Source organism: Leptonychotes weddellii, chromosome 2 (assembly GCF_054177405.1).
Source record: "Leptonychotes weddellii isolate Sample4059 chromosome 2, ASM5417740v2, whole genome shotgun sequence".
In the NCBI taxonomy this organism is placed as follows: domain Eukaryota; kingdom Metazoa; phylum Chordata; class Mammalia; order Carnivora; family Phocidae; genus Leptonychotes; species Leptonychotes weddellii.
The window spans coordinates 66904286-66920649 of NC_138370.1; the positions used below are offsets into that span (position 1 = coordinate 66904286).

Below are 16364 nucleotides of genomic sequence, written 5' to 3' on the forward strand. Positions count from 1 at the left end.
TTCTCTGCTTTGTTTTGTTCTGTATCCTATTTCTGCTATTTGAATTGTAGGTTTTACACTCAATTCCTGAAGCCCCTCCCAATGTTCTAGTGACCCATAGCCTTAAACATATTAATATGAATCAGTGACCTTGAGCCTACTCTGCATTTGTGGGGCACTGGAGGTGTTGTTCAGTGTCTCTTCTGGAGAACTCCAAAATTCTTTACATACGTGTTAATATAGTCAGAGGGGATTCATTTTGTTTACACACAGGTTGGTATTATGCTAGTCAGTGTAAGTTTCCCCAAAACTTTAATAACAAAGCTTTAATGTTATGAAGTCTCTTACAGCGTACTGATTCTTGACAGCTTTTTCTGGTGAGTATTATTCAAACCAATTTGTTTTGGGAAAAGTTTTCAATTAGCAATAATCGCGCCTCAGATAAACCTCATTGGCTAAGATACCGCCACTGCGCAAAGCTGAAACCTACTTGTTTTGATCATTTTCAGAATAAAGGCTCAAGGATCGGAAGATACTTAGATGTTTTTCTAGATTTCAGTCCCCATGTTATAATATTTAATTTAACCTCATCCATGCTTCATCACCAGTCTCTTATTATTTAATGTCTTTTGGATCAAAATCCAGCCTTTTGGTCTATATCTTAATATGGGATGATGATACCCCGTTCCGGGGGATGTGGAATATTTGAAGAATTACAGGTTGTGGAGGATCAAGGCGGTGTGTGACTGTTCCTAGGTTTCATAATAACCTTTGTCTTTAGATTGAACTCTAAACTGTTTTCTAGTAGGTCTCAAAGTGTTGTTTGGGATTCCTGAGACCCTTTCAAGGAGGTTCATGAAGTAAAAGATCACACATCGGTAAAAGGTCCACTCAAAATGGAGGATAGACCAGTGGCTTTTAATGTAATAGTTTATGAAAAGTTCATAACATGGTTTCAGATCCACGTTGCAACTAACCTTTAAGAAATTACTCACAGGCAGTTTTCAGTGTAGTATCAAAGAATCACATCTGCCATTATCTCTAATGACCATTAAAATGCTCGTCCTTTTTCCAACAACATACCGGTGTGAAGCCAGATTTTCTTCATACACTTGAACCAAAACCTATCACCACACATTGAATGCAGAAGTAGATAGTAAAATCCAGCTGTCTTCTATTAAGTGAGACAATAGACTTGCAAAAATGTGAAACAGTGCCACTCACTCAAGTTTTTGTTTTGGGAAACAGTTATTTTTTTCACAAACATACGCTTTTGTTAACATGTAATGACTTCTTAGTTTTAAATGATTTAAAGTGAATATTAGTTTTAATCTAATACGGTAAATAGCATTAGATCTAACTTACATAAACAAAAGCTTTTTGGCATCCTCAGTACATTTTAAGAGTGGAAAGGTGTCCTAAGACCCAAAAGCTGAGAATTGCTGGTCTCTTTTATTCTGTACACCCTTTGGAGGTTAATGAAAAAAGAGGTTATTATTTTATTTGTGTTAGCCTCCCTGAATATTATGCTAAGGAGGGAGTACCCTATTCAGATAAGAAAAATGGTTCTCATCTAGTTAATTTTTCAAGCTGATAGAAGTGAGTAATGGCTGTGAAGTGTGTGTTGTCCTCATCTCTGTGGGCATCCTGTGAGAGCAGTGACGAAAGCCATCTGTCTGTTAATCATTTCTAGTGAGTGGATTGCCTGGCCACCCAACTGTAAAGTAAATTATGACAGAAGCTGAATGTAAAGCTTTGAGGATGGACACTGGACCTGGTTGGGTCATGTAGATTGGAGTTTCCCTGTCAGCTAGGACACAAAACTGTGACCTTGGTGAGTCACAACTTCTCTGGGCCTCAGTTTCTTCGTAAAAAGTGAACATGTTGAACTCCGTGCTCTCAGAGGTCTGCCAGCCAAACTATTAAGTGGCTGTGAAGTTTCCTTGGAGTTCTGTATGTTAAAAATCAAAATAGAGTATCCTTTAACAGATTTGCTAATCTGGTTTCAAGTATATTTTAATCACAGGTGTAGTTCTGTAGTTTCCAGGGTGTTCTGGATAGAAAAATGTCATTGTCATTTATCATTTGAAAGTGAGTAGGGGTGAGTTATTTTACTTTGAAAAGCAGAGTTTTTTTTAATCAGGTCTTTTATAAAATTTGATACAATGAATTTCTCGTTCTTTTAATTTACACTCTTCCTTTTGAAAGCAATGTTTTTCTGTTGACACAACATTGATGTTTATGGCGATGGTCATAGTCACTTTGATAGCATCATAACAGTGCTAACATTGACTTAGACCTTTGAATATAAAGTTCACTGTTTCAAAGGGCATATTCTGGTAGGCTTCAAGACAGGTAATCCGGTATTTATCTTAATTGTGCTGCATTTTTTTTTCCATGATAGAAGGAAACAGTTTGGTAAATCACCTATAGTGGTTTTTTATTTTTCAATTGTCCCTAGAGTTTTTTAAAACTAACCTCCTATAATAAAGCAACTTTATTAGCAAACTTCCTGAGTAAACCATTGAGTTCTAAATATTCTCTGTGTAATGCAAAGTATGAAAGAGTGATGATTTGGGGGGGGGCGTGGAATTGGATTAATTATTGGTGCTTACTCTAAAATCATTAAGAATTACTGAGGTCACTTAGAAGTGAAAACATGAAACTTTCTTTTTCTTATTATTTGTCTCACAAAATTTTGATTTTTGAAATTGCTAGTGTACCTAGAATTTCTCCCGGTTAGTATTCTAAATAATATTTTTAGAAATGATTTTACAGTGAGACTTGCTTCTCCTGATGATTCATTCACTTCCATTCATTTATGTTATTTTTGGTGAGAGTAGTGATAATTTTATTGAAAAAAAAAAAAACCCTTAGTGCTTTTTAATGAATAAATCACTATGTACAGTGCAGTTTGATAAATTTTGCTTTTAACATTCCAAGTGTCCTAGGTTTATATGTCAGTGTGTCCACCTTTTATCACCTGAAGTATTAGTATACTTAGAACTGTTCACTTCATACTTAAAAAATGGAGATAAGAGCCCTGGTTTAAGTTAAATAAACTCAAATTATTCAACTTCAGGCTGTTTGCCTGCACAGCAGTGTTGTGCTAAAACCAGGACCTGGAGGTGTAGCATTTATGGATTTGATGCTTTTTGCACTATTGAAATTCTGGGTGTGTCTGACCTTTTCTATACTTGTAATGTTTAGAGTAATACCAGATGTTATGATGATCACAAGTAATTTAGGAGTAACACTTCACTTCCCCTGATGCTTTGATGTCATTAATTTTTTTCTCCAAATTATTTTTGGGGCTTTCTTTCAGCTGTTGCTTTAGCTTCATGCTACTCATCTGATAAAATTTCAGTTCTCCTGCCAAATAATGTATCATTTTCTTTCATTTACTAAATTCAAATCAGGAGAAAAATATTTGCTTCATTATTAAATTTAAATATAGCCATTAAATTGTATGTTGTTGTGGACTGCATTCCAAAGTTTATTAGTGAAAACCCCCCAGGAAATATAAGTATGTTAAATGTATAGGTCTTCATCTTAAATTTTAGAATTTCTAGTTTTAAACTTGTCAAGTATAGGCTTTGTTTTCAGTTTTAAGAGTTTTATTTTGTTCTTTATATAGTAAAGTAATGATGAAGGTAAAATGTAATTACATATATGCACCTGTTCCTTAATTGATGCCTGGAAACCTCTGGATTTATGATTGTCAGTGGTAAGGCCTAGGCTAAAATTTCTTTGTAGAAAAGAGGTAGAAATTCCTTGTATTTATGCAAGAAATAGAAAACCCTAGTATAAGGAAGGAAAGAGAACAAACACAAAGTAATTTGAATCCTTAAAAATTCCCTAGGGGGAGAGAGAGCGCTAATAACTGTGACCTGAATTCACAACTGCGGCTGTGACTTAATTTTATCAATGAGGACTCCTTCATTGGCATCTATCCTCACCTTATAGATGAGGAATTGTTTAGATGTAGAAACAAAAAAATTGTAATCTAAAATAAAATGAAGTAAGGTTTATAATGGGCAAAGTCAACTTTGGGTATTCTGATGGTAGAAGATTATCTAGGCAAGTTTTGGAAAATGGAGAGATGGGGTGGTGGTGGTCAGAATTGATATTTATCCTTAGTCTTAAAATTTTTGCAGGGAGTAGGAGTGGTCATTTTCTGATGGAGGGAGTTACATGAGCCAAACTTGGAGGCCGGCAGAAAACACCGAATATGGTCAGGCTGTATGGCTGACTGTGACACACAGGGAATTGGGGGGGAAGAAGGCCTGGAAGAGGTTAGTTAGTTGGAACTAGAAGGGAGTGGAACTTGAAAGTCACACTAAGAAATTTGTACTTAATTTGGGAGGTAATGAGGAACTATTGAAATGTTGGAGCAGGAAAGTGGCATGAGCTGAAGTGCACTTTGGGAAAAACCTTAATTAGGCAGTGGTTGTGGGGTGGAGCCTTGTTAAGAAGTTATTGCAACAGTGCAGGGGGATGGGAACTTGACTCTGTCCAGAGCAATGAAAAAAAGGGGACAGATGTGAGATATTACAGAAGAAGCCCTTGTAGGAGTTGATTTTTATATAAATTTTATTTTTGAAATAATCGCAAATGTAAAAAAAATTAGGTCCATTATGAAGATTTATAAAGAAGGTTATTCACATAGCCACAATATAGCCATCAAAATCAAGAAATTAACATTAAGTTACTTGCTTTAGATCCATCTTGTACTTTTTCTGCCCCGGTCCTGGAGTCAGCTATTTTTCCAAGGACTGCCCCCATTCCCGCAGATACTCTCCTGCCTATGATTGGGGTCTAACTCTTGTTCTGGGTCACAGGGCCACATTCCCCCAACAGATGCCCTCCTTATTCCCCTCCAGCACTGACTCCCCCCGCTGGGCTGTCCTCTCCGTGCTTGGGTTCTGATACTCTGCACTAGACCTTGTGTACACATGGACACATGAATACCCCTCCCCATCCTGCATTGGGCATCAGAGCTACCCTTGGGCTTGGTGCCCCACTGTGGGCCATGACTGCTGTCCACACCCTATCCTCTACTGTGGATCTCTACTTTGCTATGTCTTGCCTAATGATTTTAGGACTGAAGTATGAAGGAAGAGAAAGGAGAGCACTTGATACTTCCATAGAAATGGAGGGAGGGTCAAGTATGTGGAAAATCAGCGAAAACTCAGCATGTTGTAAGTTTGACTGTCATGGATATGGTGAGCAATAAGAGAAATGGAGAGGTCAAGAAGAATAGTAGCCTTGGAGAAGAAGTGATGATTGATCTTGGATGCATGAGTTTTTAGTTCCAGACTACCTCTGACTGGAAGAGTTCTCTCTATAGGCGGAAATGTTGATCTGGAGATGTAGGAGGACTCTTCCTAGAAGTGGCGGTTGAGGGGGTCAGTGTGGGTGCTGTTCCTCATCGAGAGACTGTATATATGACTCAGGTGTAGTTTGAAGTGTATTCTGGGGGCACCTGGGTGGCTCAGTCATTAAGCGTCTGCCTTCGGCTCAGGTCATGATCCCAGGGTCCTGGGATCGAGTCCCACATCGGGCTCCCTGCTCAGCGGGAAGCCTGCTTCTCCCTCTCCCACTCCCCCTGCTTGTGTTCCCTCTCTCGCTGTGTGTCTCTCTCTCTCTCAAATAAATAAATAAAATCTTTAAAGAAAAAAAACAAAGTGCATTCTGCTAGGAATTTGGAGGAATAGAACCCCATTTAGGAGATGAGCAGCATATCCTAATAAAGGAGACAGGGAGTTGTTTAGAGAATCAACATAGTGCCAAGTCATGGATGCCAAGGGGAAGAATCAGGTAGTCTTAGATTTTCCAAGTTAGAAGTGCTCTAAGGCTATCTATAAATCCAGCCCTAAAACTAAGGTCCAGAGAGATTACATGCCTTTTCCAGGATCCTACAAAGCAGTTGGAAACAGAGCTGGGAGTAGATCCTGCCCTTTTGTCTATTACATTATCCTTTCCTTTGGTGGAAGGTGGTGGTTCAAAACCTGATGATGGGGTGAGGACCGGAAATTGGACTGAATAGTTGGTGCTGGTGATTTTTCAAGAAGGAATTCTGTAGAGTGGTGGGAATGGGAATCAGACCGTGATTGGCTAAGGAGTAAGTTAAGGAAGGGAGAGACTTGGGGGATGCGGGCACAGTGTTTACCCTTGGGAGACATCTGTTCAGTGGTAAAGAGAAAGGGTGAGAGAGGAGATTGTAGCACAAAGGAGCCACAGGATCAGAGTAAGGATTGTGTTGGACAGGTAAGCTATGAAGAGGGTGGCCGAGGAGACTGTGCCCTGATTGAGCTGCAAGGTGTAAGAAGGAGGGCAGATGACTGATGGCGGCAGTGTCCTGGGATGCTGAGAATAAAAGGGAGACTGCAGTTAGCCACAGGGTCAGATATTTAACTGCCCTGCTGAACCAGCACATGTAAGCAGTTACTGGCAGCCAGCATCACTGTTTTTACAGATACGGAAACCGAGGTCCAGAAGGTATACGTGATTTGCCTAAGGCATATAGCAAAGGTAAACGAAGAAACAAATACTTGAGATAGAGAAGAAAACTGAATGTCCTAACAAAAAAAAATAGACAGATGGATCTTTTAAAAACATAAATCAGATTATGTGGCTGATGTAAAGCCCTCTGGCTGCTTCTCATTGTAAGCGGCATAAAGTAAACTAATCGAGGGCCTGAAAAGCACTGAAATATCAGACCTCTGACTACTTTATTTAGTATCTGTTTTTTTCCTTGCTCAGTCCCCACACTGACTGACCTTTCTGTGGCTCAGACCAACCAAGCCCCCTTCCCTCTGGGGGCCTCTATACTTAGTGTTCTCCCTGCCAAGAAGGCTCTGCCTCCAAATTTTGGTTGTCTACCCCTTCTTGTCACTTGGCATTAGCTCAGTTGTCACCCTCTCAGAGGCCTTCCCTGACATCCTATTTAAAGTGGTGCCACCCCCCCCAACCTTCTAACAACACATCACCCGCTTTTGTTGTCTTGAGAGCGCATACCTATCAGAAGTTATCTGTTTACTTGGCTTCCTCCAATTAGAAAGTAAACTTCCTGAGAGCAGGGCCTTTAGCTGTCCCGTTTACCAGTACATTTGCCATACCTAAAACAGTGCCAGGTGCATTGTTGATGTTCAGTAAATCCCCACTGAACGAACGAATGAATTGGTTAGCAGAGGAACTTGGGGCAGGCATATATCTAGAATGACTAAGTGTTGGTGGTTATGGAAGACTAATATAATTATTGTCAAATAACGGACTTTTGTGGAGGTTAGCAAACAATTGTGGTGACCTCTATCAGTATATTTTTAAGGATATTCACAAAAATAATCAACACATGCTATTCTTGTTTTTTTCTAATCTCAACATAATAAAGTAGTTTGTAATGATATATTACAATCTATATGGTGACACAGTCTTTATTTTGAGGTCATTTATTTTTAATTTGCAAACAGTAAAATTCACTCTTTTTGGTGTGTAATTCTAGAAGTTTTGCCAAGTATATATTCTTGTAACTACCACCCACTCAAGATAAGAATAGTTGTGTCACCCACTAAAATTCCCTTGTGTCGTCCCTTCTCAGTCAACCCCTCTCTTCATTCCCAAACCCTAGCAACCATTTATGTTCCCCATCTTTGTAGAATTGTTTTTTCTAGGTTGTCATATAAATGGAATTACATTTTTTATAGGCTTTTAATTCTGGCTTCTCTTATTTAGCATAATGTACTTGATGTTCATCCATGTTGTTGCATGTATTATTAGTTTCCTTTTAGCGGCCGAGTAGTATTCCATTTATGGCTATACCACAGTTTGTTCATCCATTCACCTGTTGTTGTTTCCAGTTTTTGCTGTTACAAATAAAGCTGCTGTGAATATTCACATACAAAGCTCTGTGTGGACATATGCTTCATTTTTCTTCAGTAAATACCTGTAGGTGGAATGGCTAGGTCATATGGTAGGCGTAGGTTTAATTTTTAAGAAACTGTCCAGCTGTTTTCCAAAGTGGTTGTACCGTTTTACAACTCTACCAGCAGTGTGCAAGAGCGCTGGTTCCATTACATCCTTGCCCACACTTGAGAGAGTCCGTCTTTTTAATTTTAGACATTATGATAGGTGTGTAATGATAACTCATTGTCATTTTAATTGGCATTTCTCTAACGCCTGAATGATACTGAACATTTTTTCATGTGCTTCCTTGCCATTCATAGGCCTCCTTCTCATGCCTGTTAACTCTTTTGCCCATTTTTATTGGGTTGCTTTCTTCTTGAGTTCTGTTATCAGTGGATATTAATGTGAACTTTTGGACAGAAGACCTAGAACCAAGAGAAAGGTAGCTATTTAAATTTCAGGGGGAAAAATAATACACGGTTTTCACATTATTCAGTACCTACTGTGTTCTTAATGCAGTGAACAAACCACATGTCTTCCCTGTATTCCCCTCTGGCTGGGGAGATGACTCACATGAGTTTATACAGCTTTTTTTTTTTTTTTTTTTGGTTCTGTAATTATGTGTTTGATTGCATGATGCAGATAAGAACGGTTTCCAAATATTAGAAACGAAAGACTTCTACGTGGGCTGGAATAGCCAAGGAAAACTTCATAAAGGAGGTGAATTTCAGTTGACATTTGAAGATTGGTGGTATTTGGTAGGGAGTAGAGATTTATCAGAGGAATAAGCAACAGCACAGGCCAGGTGTTCTGACAGAGGACAAATGAAGCCTGCTTGGGTGGTTTAATGGTATTTAGAGAAAACTAGATTATAGAATTCTGTGAGTGCCAAAAAGAAGTGTGTGGCACTTTTAATATATCATTATTAAACATTCTCATAACCTAAAAAGTGACAGAAAAGGGTAGAAAGGTAAATATGGTAAGCGAGATAAGAAATAGTGACTGAAACGAAAAAAGCAATTGAAAGGCTATCATACTGGTGATTCAAGCTAAGAGGATAAGTGCCTGAGTTGTCAGAATGTGGGCAAGGGGTAGAAGTTAAAGTTTGAAGGAAGAAATAATTGAATTCCAGATTATCAGACCCAAAGCCTCTTCCTTTCCATTATACCACTAAGTCATGTATGCTAACAGCCCCACAAAAAGGAGATTGCCACAGGGTATAAGGAATAAAAATAGTAATAAGGAGAAAATTTGAGCATAATTATGACTCTAAGAGAAAAGGAGTGAAATAATTTTATTTGGATGAAGGTAAAAGCTGATAATTTTGATACCAAAATAAAGTACTTTTTATTAGACTGGGAGAAAAAAAATACCCCTGGGAAATGGAAACAGGAAGAGCCGACTCCTGGTTTGACAAAGTTGGAAAACAAAAAATGATGTAAATGAATCAGAAATGTCGATTTGTGGAACTCAGACGTGTACATACGTATATAAATGAACAGAATCCTAGCTTGTTTGGAAGGCCATTTCTTGTGTCCTCAAGTAACTGGTGTTTGAATTAACAGTGCTCTTTCCAAAACTGGAAATGTGCTCATTTTCTTCCATCACATGTTAGAGTTTGTATTTACTTAATAAATATTTTTCTGATAAGTTTGAGAAGAGATTCCAAGTGCAAAGTTTGGGAGTGTAGAGATTTTAAATGGGAGCAGATATTCTTTAATTTACACCAATTTAGATTCTCCCTGTACTTTTGAAATGGAAATTATGTTCAGAGCAGCTTTTGTTCTTTAAACTAAGGTAACATGGAAGAATATATGGTCCCACAATACAAAGTATTTTTTTTCTCTGTTTCTCCATCATTTTCCAACCCAACTGAGGTAAATGTACATGTGAGGTATTCCTTTGAGACTTCTGGAAGCATTTGAGTTTTCTGTATGTGGCAGAAATATAATTTTGTTGACATATACCCTGTATTTTGGACTTGGTTGCTATGATTCAGGTGAAAACAGCACTTTCCCCCCCTCCTAAATACTGTTTTTTAGCAACCTGAAGAAACTGACAGATGGGTTACTGAGTCGAGGAAGGAGAGGTTATAAGCACAATAACCTTTCATAGTGAAAATCTAGAGCTAAGAACTCTTATATAACTTCTGAAACCACTCCATGGAAGGGTCTTAGGTGTCTATTAGCAGGTACCCCTTACTTTTAAGCTAATGTTCATTTAAAAGCTAAAGATTTTTATAACAGAGTATAACTGTGTGAATTGCACATTTGTTGAAGGATGAATTTGTTGCCCATACCTGAGAATGGAAGAAATAAAACCAAAAATCTGTGAAAATGGCTTAACCTCTATGATTTCATAACATGGATGAAATATGCGCTTTTTTTTTGTTTTAAATTTTAACTCTTGCCAATATACTGTGGCAGAAATAATCAAATCTAGTATTATGAGAGTTATAAGGAGAATAGACCTAAAACAAGTTTTAAAAAATCAATGTTATTTTAACAGGGAAAATGACTAAATTTCTATGAATGTGTCAGAGTCTGTATACAGTCTTTCTCCTCCACTCATGTAACTGATACTGTGCATGCTAACCTGATTTATTCAAGGCTTTTAATCAATGAAGAATGATCAAAGTTTGCCATACTGTTTTTAGCGTTGATGCTTCAGTTGCTTGGCTTTAAAAGGAGGTGCTCTTCCCTGGTCGTTAGCTTAGGAGAGAGAAGAGAGAAAGACTATTACAAGACGGAAGAAAGGGAGATTTTTCAAAGAGGAATGCACTGCCACCTATAAATAACTAATACCAATTCTATTTACTGAACTCCCTGGATCTGTAACAGCAATGCACATTAAAGGCACTTAACCCGAAAAAGTTTTGGAGATGGATGGTGATGATGATTGCACAATGTGAATGTACTTCATGCCACTGAACAATATACTTAAAAATGGTGAAAATAGTATATTTTATGTATGTAAATTTTATAGCAAATAAAGTAGCACTTTATCTTGACAAAAATGGGGGTGCCCTGCATTGATGAAAGATACTGAGGTGTACTGGAAGTCCACTGCGTGAGCCCCTGAGAGCAAAGACTAAGCAGGGACCATATCATACTTAGCTTTGACTCTTCTGCACTAATAAGTACAGTGTCATACATGTACTGTGTTCAGTACTGATTTTCATTCAACAAGCATTTATTGAGCTCTTGATTCTGTCAGAGCATAATCCTGGATGTGTGGTCAGAGCAAAAATGAGAAATTCCTCATCCTTTAGGACACCCAGTCAAGATACTTCCAAGATTCCATTACAAAGTAGATTGTGGTAGGTGTTTTTTTGGAGGTACCAAATACTCTTTGGAGAACACAGGGAGAGAATAGTTAGAAATCAATACTAATTTCATTTATAAAATTATATTATGGTCATAAATGAATTTAATGTAATTGGTCAGAACTCTTGGTTTGTAAACAGCACAGGAAACCATCTCTTACTAGCTTAAATAAAACGGAATCTCTTGGCTCACAAAATGGGAGAAGTTCAAGGCGTAACCTCAGGCTTGGCTAGATCCCAGGTTTCAAATGGTGGTGTCATAAGTTTCTTTGTCTCTCCATCTATTGCAGCTTTTCTCTTTTCATTCAACTTTGTTTTTGGAAGCTATGGCCAGCATCACTCCGGGCTTTCATTTTCATTAGATTTTGAGAAGGATCAGCCCTTTTCTTGATGGATTATGATTGGCCTGGCTTGGGTCTTAAAACTAGCCTGGAGTAGAGATAGTATGGGTGTGTGTATGTGGGGTGGGGGGAGGTGCTTGGCTGCACCCAGCCCAGTGGGCTAAGAACATGGGAAGATGGTTCTTTAGTGTCCTAGGCAAACACACACTGTCCTCTACGTCAATAAGTTCAAAACCGATCATATAGTCAATTATTAATTATCCTTTAATTAGAAGTGTTAACCACAATGCTTGACTCTCTCAGTATTTGCATTAATAAGACTTTACTATTATTGAGGTAAACTATATAGTAGTATTGAGAACTTGTGGAGAACAGAAAACTGATGGTTGGAAAGGCCAAGGTGACTTTTTTTAGAGGGAGAGCTCTGATAATCTCTTTTGTGGAGTACATTTACAGACGCTTTAATGATGAGAAAATTTAGTAGTAACCAGAATGTGTTCCAAGGGCAGTACACTGCAAATTCAGTCTCATTTTCTGAGGGAATGAGAATGAGGGAAAATCAGCATTAATATAACTCTAAAAGGCTTATTGAATTGACCCCATTAATAAATATGGCCCTAGACCATCCAGAGCTGGTTATCACTGCCTACTTTCAGAGCACCTAAGAAGTCTCTATTATATATTATTTTCTTTGGCCTATTGATTGAGAGTCTCTGCTGTTCTTGGTGGAAATGATGTTTTCTTAGTGTGGGAGGATTACTAACAAAATGAACTTAGACCTAAGTTCAAATACATGCATATTTACACACATAATTTTGCATATGGCTTCAGAAGATTCACGGAGCAGTTTATGAACCCCTAGGCTCCAGGTTAAGAACCACTTATCTTGGTCATTGTTAAAATATAATTAGAGAACGACAGAAAGAGGAACATAGTGGTCAACTACCAAGAAAACATTTATAGTTGAAAATGCAGTTAGAATTGTTTGCTCGACGGTAGTGCTAGGTTATACAGTCGGTCACCACATCTCCTAACATGTGGTAAATATTTATGCAAGATGGCTGTTTGGGCAAAAGAATCCCATGAAATAGGGAGTCCTGAGAGGCCCATATAAACAGGCCAGCGTTATCAGTTGATCTGATTAGTTGATAGCTGATAAGTTGAAAAGATAAGGATCAATAAGCTTGCAGATATTGTAGGTACAGATGGTGTCGTTTAGGAAGGGTATAATCGGAAGTTAGAATGGTCTTGGTAAATTGGAGAAAATATACAAAATGAATATGTAGAAGAATGATGGTGGATAGTGAGGCCAACGTTGGGATTACACATCTACTTGCTCATTGTATGTCTTTAGGCAAGTTACCTAACTTCTCTCACAGTGAGTTTCCGTCTTTAAAATAGTGACAATAATAGTCCTTACCCTATGGCTGTTGGGAAATTTATCTGAGGTAATCCATGTAAAATAAAGTGCTGGCATATAGTGACGGCTCAGTGAAAATAAAATCTTAGTTCTTACTATTGTTGATTTTTATTATTAGTTTTGATTAGAATTGAACATAAAGGGATAGGAACACATAGGAGCTACATGGGTAAATAATTGCTCGTAAGAAAGTATGACCTAAGAAATTCCATCGTGAGAAGAATTAGCAATGTAGATTTAATAGATTCAACCACAGAACTAACATTATTTTAGAGAGAGGAAATCCTTCCAGTTCTTTGTGCCCTCATGAGATCCTTAATTGAGAACTCTATTCTTTTCTGAATTCCAAAAATAGAGATGATTCTGAAGATCGTTTAGACTAGGGATTCTCAACTCTTTTTTAGAGCAATACAGATGACGATTAATATTCGCATATATCACCTACTCAGTGGCAGATTTGATTTCAAAGCCTGGTGTGAGTGTGTGGGGGGGCAGTAAAGCAGGTAGCACCATGAGCTTTTTGTTTGTGTGGTATTCATAAAAAAATCAATGCTCGGCATAAAAATATTATTCACTAAGAATTCCTTGTCATGGGCTGTCGCATAGGTAATATAGGCTGCATGGTAATATACAGTAATGGTTTTGACTTCCACCTCTTCTGCCAGTGAAAACATGAGAGTGCAGACAAGTAAGTGGCTTTATTACGAGAGGAATCATGAACCTGTTTTGTTTCTGTTTTGAAAGTAATTTATGAACATCAATATCATTCTTATTCTTAACAAATTACTTGGCACACAGCTCACAGATGATCATGCCCTATTACGTGGCACTCTGATTTAGAGGACAGCCTGAGACATCAGTACAAATGTCCACACCCTTCCTCCTCATCCTCCACACAGTTAAAATTACTAAGTATAATAGTGCTGTTCAAATATAAGAACTGTTAAGATGATGATACCAAATATATAGTTGCTCTTTCCTTGGGCCAACAGAATAAAACAGAAAGCCCTGTTAGGGATTTAGATCAGTGATGAAAAATCTGCTGAGTTTATATTGAACATTGATCTAGAATTATTGTTCAGGAAGGCCCGTGACAGCTCTCACTCCGTGGGTTTTAAAGGTGAAGAGGATTTTCATGTTTGAGATGTTTTTGATGTGGCTGTAACCAGAATAGAAGTGCTTAGATTATGCCTTTTCCTCAGATTGAGGAATTCTGGTGTAATAAGTCAGCATATGTTGCTGTCTGGCCTAAAAACTGCTTAAGGATTAAAAAACATATTATGTAAAACCATCTATAGTATCAAATCTCTACAGTTCCACTCTGCTTAAGATTTAATGCCAACACCATACACTAGATAATTTCCAGATGCATTAAAGAGAAACTCAGTCAAGGAAAACATTCAGTTGAAGGCATATCTGACTCCAGATAGAGAACTGCTTTATCAGACTAGAGCAGAGGAAGAAAGTACATACAGCTGAATCTCAAAAATCTTGACTGTGTAAAAATTCTAGATGCCTATATGCCAAATAAAATTAAGACGAAGATGGGAAATGGGATTAGGTTAACTCTATTAAGAGCTAATAGAAATCAATGAGAAGACCATGAAGACTTCCCGTAGGGGTGGGGAGAAAACAAAAAAAACAAAAACGGGCAAAGAACATGGATAGACAGCTCATAGAAAAGCAAATACAGATGGAGTGTATGAACTTCTAAATTATTTAGTCATGCTAGTAAATAGAGACAAATAGAAGCAACAGTTAGATAGCACTTTTCATCTATCAGATTTTCAGAGAGGAGAACAACTTGATGGATGGATGGATGGATGCCACCGTGGAAAGATGCCAATGAGGAGTATAAATAGAGACAAGTAATGTGACAGCATATACCATCAGAAGTAGTGTAATACGATTTTGGAGCATGAAGTCCCCAGCCAGATGGATCTGAGCTTTACCACTTATTGGCTGTGTGACCTTGGGCAAGTTACTTAACCTCTCTGTGCCTCAGTTTTCCCAACTGTAAAATGGAGACAATGATAGAATTTACCAACTATTATAAGGGCTTATTGAGTTAGTAAATGTGAACTGCTTAGAAAAGTGCTTGGTCTGTGGTAATCCCTACATGAGTGTATATTCTTTATTGTTACTGTCATCATTGCATGTAGGTACCTCAAAAGGTCCAGTTTCTAGGACTGTATCATAAGGAAATTATTTTACATGTGGACAGAGATTCATGTGTATTGGTGTTCACTTTAGCATAACATAAAATTTTAAATAGTTTTTTTAATGGATTGATACATTTATTTTGAATATTACAGTGTAACATATGCAGTCATTTCTATAGAGAAAATTTAATAGCATGGGAAATCATTAAAATCTAATATTTTTCATTTAACATTATATATGCAACTGTATTTACAGAATTTGGTCATATTTATGTGTGTGTCTATTTTGTTCTCAGTGGAAATGAATTTGTGTATTTCATTCTCAATGGAAATTGCCTTAAAATCATTAGTGGTTATCTCCGAGTAATAGGATTACTGCTTTGCTAATTTTTCTTTCTTGTATTTGCCAAAGTTTTTACAATGAGAATGTATTATGTCTGCAATAAATTATTAAAAGAGCGCCAGATAGGATTTCGTTTGAAAGTATAGTAAATCTCTCACATAGAAGAACAAGATCATCTTTGCCTCCAGGTGGCACTACCATTTTCACAGAGAAGTAAAGAATTCTGGGCTGATGGGCATTTTGTTTCCTTAGGATCTGTGCTTGAAAGTTGTGTTTGCCTTGCTTTCCAGACCAAGTCTAGAAGACGGAGGACTGTGTGGGCCTTGCCCTTGCCTCTCACAATGTTACTTTGCCTCTTGCATGTTCTGCCTGCTTCTAGATTCTTTAAGGTTGTAGGACCATTTGTTGTAATATCTATTAAAATTACTTGAGAGTAAATTAAATTGTTATGTTTATAATTATCTGAATAAGCAAGCATGATGAATAAAGCAAGGTTTTCATAATTTAGTTTATTTCCTAAACTAATAAAGGAACTTAAGAGCTGTTTTGGCAGAATAAAAATATTGCATTACAAAAAATCCATTATCCTCACATTTATTTCTCCTCTACCTTAATGATCTTTCCTCTTGTTCCGCCATGGGGTCCCTGTTTTATCAGGCCTGAAATCTGACCTTTTCAATTTCTGTGATTGTATAAGAATGGTTCTTTCAGGTACTTAGATTAGATCCACAATCTTGATATTTTTTTTAACTTTTTTTTTTTTTTAAGTTGTGCTGTTCTCACATAATGATCCTTTAACTCAGTGAGATGAAGTGAAGTTCAGTGTGGATAAACAGGAAAAGTTTTATTATTTGATATTGGGTCAATCACTGGAAACAGCGTAATAGAT

General features: G+C 37.4%; 1 protein-coding gene and 1 pseudogene across 5 annotated transcripts in view; one reads left to right on the forward strand and one right to left on the reverse strand.

Moving 5' to 3' along the window:
* The window catches only part of NR3C2 (nuclear receptor subfamily 3 group C member 2), a 322324-nt gene that overhangs the window by 11887 nt on the left and 294073 nt on the right, over positions 1 to 16364 (forward strand). The window lies entirely within an intron of this gene.
* Positions 345 to 460, reverse strand: LOC115940144 (U4 spliceosomal RNA; annotated as a pseudogene).